A 6,597-nucleotide genomic window follows, 5' to 3' on the forward strand; every position below is an offset into this window, starting at 1 on the left:
ACCTCTGAAGGATGTCTTGAGCATTAATAATAGAATGGAAAAACACTATAGAAATTATTATTTTTGCAAGAGCTATATGTTAGTGAAGGGTTAATGCTACTTTATGCCTACTGATTATAATATATGCCTGGCCATTCTTTCAATTAAAATAAAACCAAAACAATGTCTTTAACATATACCTGCTTTCACTGAATAGTAACAATTCTATCAGTCTGTGGTGAAAGGGAAAACCTCAATATTAAGGACATAAATTGACACTATTTTCAATACGAAAGATATTCCATGGAATAGGGATACATTCGTGGGGTTTATTTATTTATTTATTTATTTTTCGAGACAGAGTCCTGCTGTGTCACCCAGGCTGGAGTGCAGTGGCAGGATCTCGGCTCACTGCAACCTTCGCCTCCTGAGTTCAAGCAATTCTCCTGCCGCGGTTCCCAAGTAGCTCGGATTACAGGCACCCGCCACCATACTTGGCGCTAATTTTTGTATTTTTAGTAGAGGCGGGGGTTTCACCATGTTGGCCAGGATGATTTCGAACTCCTGGCCTCGTGATCTGCCCATTTATAAGACATTCACGTACTGCCATCGTGTGGTCAATCCAGCACACATCAGCTTATTTGAAATGGTATGAAAAGTCAAGATTAAAAAAAAAAAAAAAAGACTGTGCTATTTGTTTTTGGTTCATGCTGATAGCCTTCATCTTGCCAAAAAGAGCTTAGCAAAAGAGTTAGCTGGCATATACCATAGATGTAAACCCAAGCACTTTTACTTACCAGAGGACCCAGGCAGTGTGTGTTTGAAGTCAGAACCAAGTCAATCTAGCTGATAAAACCACAGGGAGCAAATAATATTTCTTGTTTCCTGTTTAATATTCTGGATATTTCATATAGAAGATCTATCAAAATTTCGAAGTTGTGTTATTTATATAACTTTTTCCAAAATCACGTTACAGTTAAAATGATATTTTATAACTGTAGTGCCTTTTTAATGCAACTAAAAAAGGCTGTGTGCATAAATGGACAAATATAAGTGCAGATACAGGGGAAGTCAAAGCAATTTAAATTGGAAATATTAGACACACAGCACAAGATCATACTTTTCTCATTTAGATAATTTCATCTGTTTTCAAGAGTACAAAATCAAATGAGGTCCAACTCCCTTCTACTTAATTTTTACTATCATCTCTAATACTGAGGGTGGGTGTAATCATTCAAATTGTAATCATGATGAAATTATTTAATGGATTCATATCTTATGAATTAAAATCTTTCTTCCAGTCAGAACATGAAAATCAAAAGCTCAATTTGATAAAAGAGGGATTCTGGATTTAAATACAAAAGTTCTTATATTGTAAAGCCCTTAAATTGTTTTCTAGAAATAAAACCTTTCCAACATTTAAATATAGCAAAAACTACAGGGAAGCATAATTCTATTAATGGCTTATTTCACCTTAGAAAGTATCAGATGAGCTGATGAATTTTCTGCCTTCAACTGATAGTTTTAGAGAGAGAAATATCATTTCAACTCTCATATCTTTATGTATTGCTTCAAGAAATGCCAAATGCCTTTCAAAATATTATTGCAGAATGTAAGATTTAAATACATCAACAAATTTTATGAGACAAAATCCTAATTTACTTTCCTTCTTTCCCTTTTTTATTGAACACTAACCACAAATTTCTTATTAGATGAAACATAAAAAGTTATCAACAAATATAAAATCAGCCTGAACATAACTATCAGTCTAAATTTTGGTCTTAAATTATCACTAATTTTATAACTTTCTTCCATTTAATACAGTGACTTCCTGCATATTCATGAGTTTATAATGGTCATATAAAATAACTTTTCTCTCATGACCTTTAGTAGGAAAGAAAGATATTTGTATATGAGAGAAAAAGAAATGAACTAAGAAGTAAATATTTTAATGAAGAAAGAAAAAATGTATTGAGTAGAGATGAAGATTATCCAATCTAAAGATTAGATATGCACTGTTTTTTTGGTTATGAGTTTCTATTATGGAAAACAAAACAAACTCAGTAAATAGACATATTAAAGCAGGTAGAAGCCTCGCCAAATTTTGACACTCTTAAAAGACTTAATAATGAAAAGAGATAGGTCCACAATTAAGACCAGTCTACACTTTATTTGCCTGTCAATCCCAGAAAAATTGAATTTAGTGACCATTTTTAGATGTGGTTCAACAAGAGTGTCTTGGAAGCTGCTTATGATAGGGCTACAAATGAAAGTGTCCTAAATTTTTAACCCTCATGTAGAGATGATGGACAACCAGAAGATCTAGCTACAGGCAACATCAAGGAAGGAGCACTGGTCAGCTTCGTAAATACAAGTCTGTTTTCTGGGGAGAAGGAAGAATGGAAGAAATCTTAGTAAATATTCTTTTGACTGCAAGTACAGAAACTCATTTGAGATAGTTTATGCAAAAAAAAGGGTATGTATTCTGTAGATATAAGTGTATAGTGCTACTCAAAGAATGATTTAGTGTTCGCTTTGGCAGTACATGTACTAAAATTAGAATGATACAGAGATTAGCGTGGCCCCTGTGCAAGGATGACACGTTCTAAAAATTTATTAATATTAGAAAAAGATTTAAAGATCATGATGGAATTTGGTATAGAAATTGAGATGAAGCATTTAGAAAGTTGTGAGCAATTTGAAAAAGCAGTTTTTTGCCTGCTGATTCTTTAATAAAAAGGCATGGTCACTGTGTGATTCCTATGGCAACTGTAACATATTACCACAAACTTCGTGGCATAAAAAAAAAATTATTCTGCCACAGTTCCAGATGCCAATCCAGCCATCCTCTTTGAAAAAGGGCCTTGAGCTAGTGAAGCATCTTTGCCAGCATAAGCAGAGAAGAGGAAATGACTGGAATTTGCAACCACCGTGCCTCCCAAGATGGTCACAAGCTAATGACTCATTGGTGTGGGAGTATGAAAGCCAAGTTCCCTTGCCTTAAGTCAGGACAAACAGTGCCTCGTAACTTACATTCCAAAATTCCCTGCTGAATCAGACTGGCATCACCCCTGCTTGAAGTGGTACCCTGGCTTCTTACCTTCCCTCCCCTCCTTCCCTTGCCAATTTAACCCGAAACACTTCTTTAATAAATTACTTGCATATGAATCCTTAGCCTAATATCTCCTTATTTTGAAGGAGCTGACCTAACACAAATAGTATCTTTCTTTTGCTTTTTTTTTTTTTTTTGAGACAGAGTCTCGCTCTGTCACCCAGGCTGGAGTGCAGTGGCGCTATCTCGGCTCACTGTAAGCTCTGCCTCCTGGGTTCACGCCATTCTCCTGCCTCAGCCTCCCGAGTAGCTGGGACCACAGGCGCCCGCCACCACGCCCGGCTATTTTTTTTTATTTTTAGTAGAGGCGGGGTTTCACCGTCTTAGCCAGGATGGTCGCTATCTCCTGACCTGGTGATCCGCCCGCCTCAGCCTCCCAAAGTGCTGGGATTACAGGAGTGAGCCACCATGCCCGGCCAAGAGTATCTTTCAGATGCCTCGTTTAACGTTTCCTTAGATTGGGGAACCCAACCTAAGACAAAGACTATGTCATACAAACAAAGAGCAATATGAGCAGCCAATCACCCTTGAAGAACTGGAACCAAATCATCTCTCTGTCTCTCCAGGCCACTGGAGCCTCATGGCTGCTCTGTTTCTTCCTTCATGTCTGTTTTATTTTTGTCTCTGCACACACATCTCTGCTTTATGGCACTTAACCATAGCTTTCAATCTAACTCTTTGGTTTCAATTCATGATTTCCTTTCATTTAATATAGTAACTTTTCACAACCTTTTTAAGAATTTGAAAATAAAGTTTTATGTAAAAGAAATGTATTTCAATAAACTTTAATAGAAAGATTGCTCCATAACTCTAAAGATTACAAAACTCTTTATAGTGATAAGCCAGATTATTTCTAGTCCCATTTGTGTGGAATAAAAGTAAATATGGTTGACTCATTTTATTGATAGAAAGTGTAAAGATACTGATAAAAATTAGTAGAATTATACAGTATAAAAATGACTGCCAAGTCCCACCACTTTCGGAAGTTTCCTTCTCCTTTAAAAGAAAAGGTGCATGGTTTGGCTCAAGGTATGGCACTCGGTATTGTACATAGCCACCCAAGTTCAGGCTACAGGGAATATCTTCAAAGAGAGCCTTATTATTGGACCTTGGAGAAAAAAGTGAGAAAAACCCTAGCTGACACAGAGGCATTTCCTGAGCCAAGAGTATATTTGTCTTTGAGAATAGAAAGAGTTTAAACTGAATGTGACATTTTAAAAAATGATTAACAATTACACCATTTATTGAGGAGTACAATTTTAACTTGGCCATTGGGAGTTTTGTTGGTTAAAATAATTTAAGATAATGTTTTTACTATTATGATTAAATATAATATTATTACTATTTAAAAGGTAACTTTTTTACAGAATACCTATTATATACCAAGCCCTGTATTTAAGTCTCTACACGCCATAGCTCATTTACATGTCACATTGATAGTTTGATGTGGATATTATTACTATTTTAAATATTCCAAAGCTGAAACTTAAAGAATAATAGCTCACTCACAGCTAATCATCTGGAAGGGGAACCTAGATCTTTGTCACCAGAGCCCAGGTCATTTCCACACTGCTATACCATCTTAAGCTGTCTTCTGTGTTAGCTCTTTCTCTCAGTGTGTCAATGAACAATTCTTTTTCTAAGCCAGTGCTCGTTCTACTTCGTCAGCTCCCTCAGCTTTACTTCTTTCTCTCTGAGAAGTTCCTCCCCATCAAGCCCATGGTGCTAATGAAAGGGATTCATGAAGAGTGTAGGACATATCACATGTGCACATTGTCCCATGTCATGCCCTGTCTAGTTTCTCAGAATGTGCACACATGTTCTCTGCAGGAAGTTATGAACCGTCACCTGGGTCCATGTGATAAATTTCAAACAAGCTTAAGCGTTCTTGTCTCTACAATTAATTAAATGCAATTGGGCAACACATGGCAGAATATACCAAATGACCTGTCACTCCACTGTGATTATTTTATTTAAAAATAATCCCACCTGGTTATAACTTAAGCCACAGATATAAAGTGGAGAAGAGTTCTTGATTGTCCTTGACAAAAAACAGAAATTAATATGACTCTGTCTCATTGAAGCTTTGAATCAGAGATTACTACTTAAGAATAAACAGTAGAAAAATTACTACCTTATGGAAAATCACAAAAAATACACATTTTAAACTGTTAAGGTGAACTAAGACATCATATAGATTAGTGAAAATAATATAAAATTTAATTATGATCCATATCACAAAGTTGTTATTTCTACTTTAATTGGTGAATTTGGACGATATACACAAATTCCCAAACACCATGCACCTGTCACTGACTTCACGTTCATGATTGTGTTCCCTAATTAAAATCTATTTCAGTTCAGTATGCTGGAATTCAATGTTTTTGTTCTTTTTATTATTATTATTATACTTTAAATTCCAGTGTACAGGGGCACAACATGCGGGTTTGTTACATAGGTATACATGTGCCATGTTGGTTTGCTGCACTCATTAACTCCTCATTTGCATTAGGTATTTCTCCTAATACTATCCCTCCCCCAGCTCCCCACCCCATGACAGGTGCTGGTGTGTAATGTTCCCCGCCCTGTCCGAGTGTTCTCATTGTTCAATTCCCACCTATGAGTGAGAACATGCGGTGTTTGGTTTTCTGTCCTTGTGATAGTTTGCTGAGAATGATGGTTTCCAGCTTCATCCATGTCCCTACAAAGGACATGAACTCATCCTTTTTTATGGCTTCATAGTGTTCTATGGTGTATGTATGCCACATTTTCTTAATCCAGTCTATCACTGGTGGACATTTGGGTTGGTTCCAAGTCTTTGCTATTGTGAATAGTGCCGCAATAAACATCTGTGGGCATGTGTCTTTACAGTAGCATGATTTATAATCTTTCGGTATATACCCAGTAATGGGATCACTGAGTCAAATGGTATTTCTGGTTCTAGAACCTTGAGGAATCGTCACACTGTCTTCCACAATGGTTGAACTAATTTACACTCCCACCAACAGTGTAAAAGCGTTCCTATTTCTCCACATTCTCTCCAGCATGTTGTTTCCTGACTTTTGAATGATCGCCATTCTAACTGGTGTGAGATGGTATCTCATTGTGGTTTTGATTTGCATTTCTCTGATGGCCAGTGATGGTGAGCATTTTATCATGTGTCTGTTGGCTGCATAAATGTCTTTTCTTTGAGAAGTGTATGTTCATATCCTTTGCCCATTTTTTGACGGGGTTGTTTTGTTTTTTCTTGTAAATTTGTTGAAGTTCTTTGTAGATTCTGGATATTAGCCCTTTGTCAGATGGGTAGGTTACAAAACTTTTCTCCCATTCTGTAGGTTACCTGTTCACTCTGATGGTAGTTTCATTTGCTGTGCAGAAGCTCTTTAGTTTAATTAGATACCATTTGTCAATTTTGGCTTTTGTTGTCATTGCTTGTAGTGTTTTAGTCATGAAGTCCTTGCCCATGCCTATGTCTTGAATGGTATTGCCTAGGTTTTCTTCTAGGG

At 36.5% G+C, this 6,597-nt stretch overlaps 1 pseudogene; it reads left to right on the forward strand.

Annotated features, from left to right (window-relative positions):
- The first annotated feature begins 2,505 nt into the window (after positions 1 to 2,505).
- On the forward strand, positions 2,506 to 2,604 carry LOC129471726 (uncharacterized; annotated as a pseudogene).
- Positions 2,605 to 6,597: the final 3,993 nt, after the last annotated feature.

The sequence above is a fragment of the Symphalangus syndactylus genome, chromosome 21 (genome assembly GCF_028878055.3).
Source record: "Symphalangus syndactylus isolate Jambi chromosome 21, NHGRI_mSymSyn1-v2.1_pri, whole genome shotgun sequence".
NCBI classification, from domain to species: Eukaryota; Metazoa; Chordata; class Mammalia; order Primates; family Hylobatidae; genus Symphalangus; species Symphalangus syndactylus.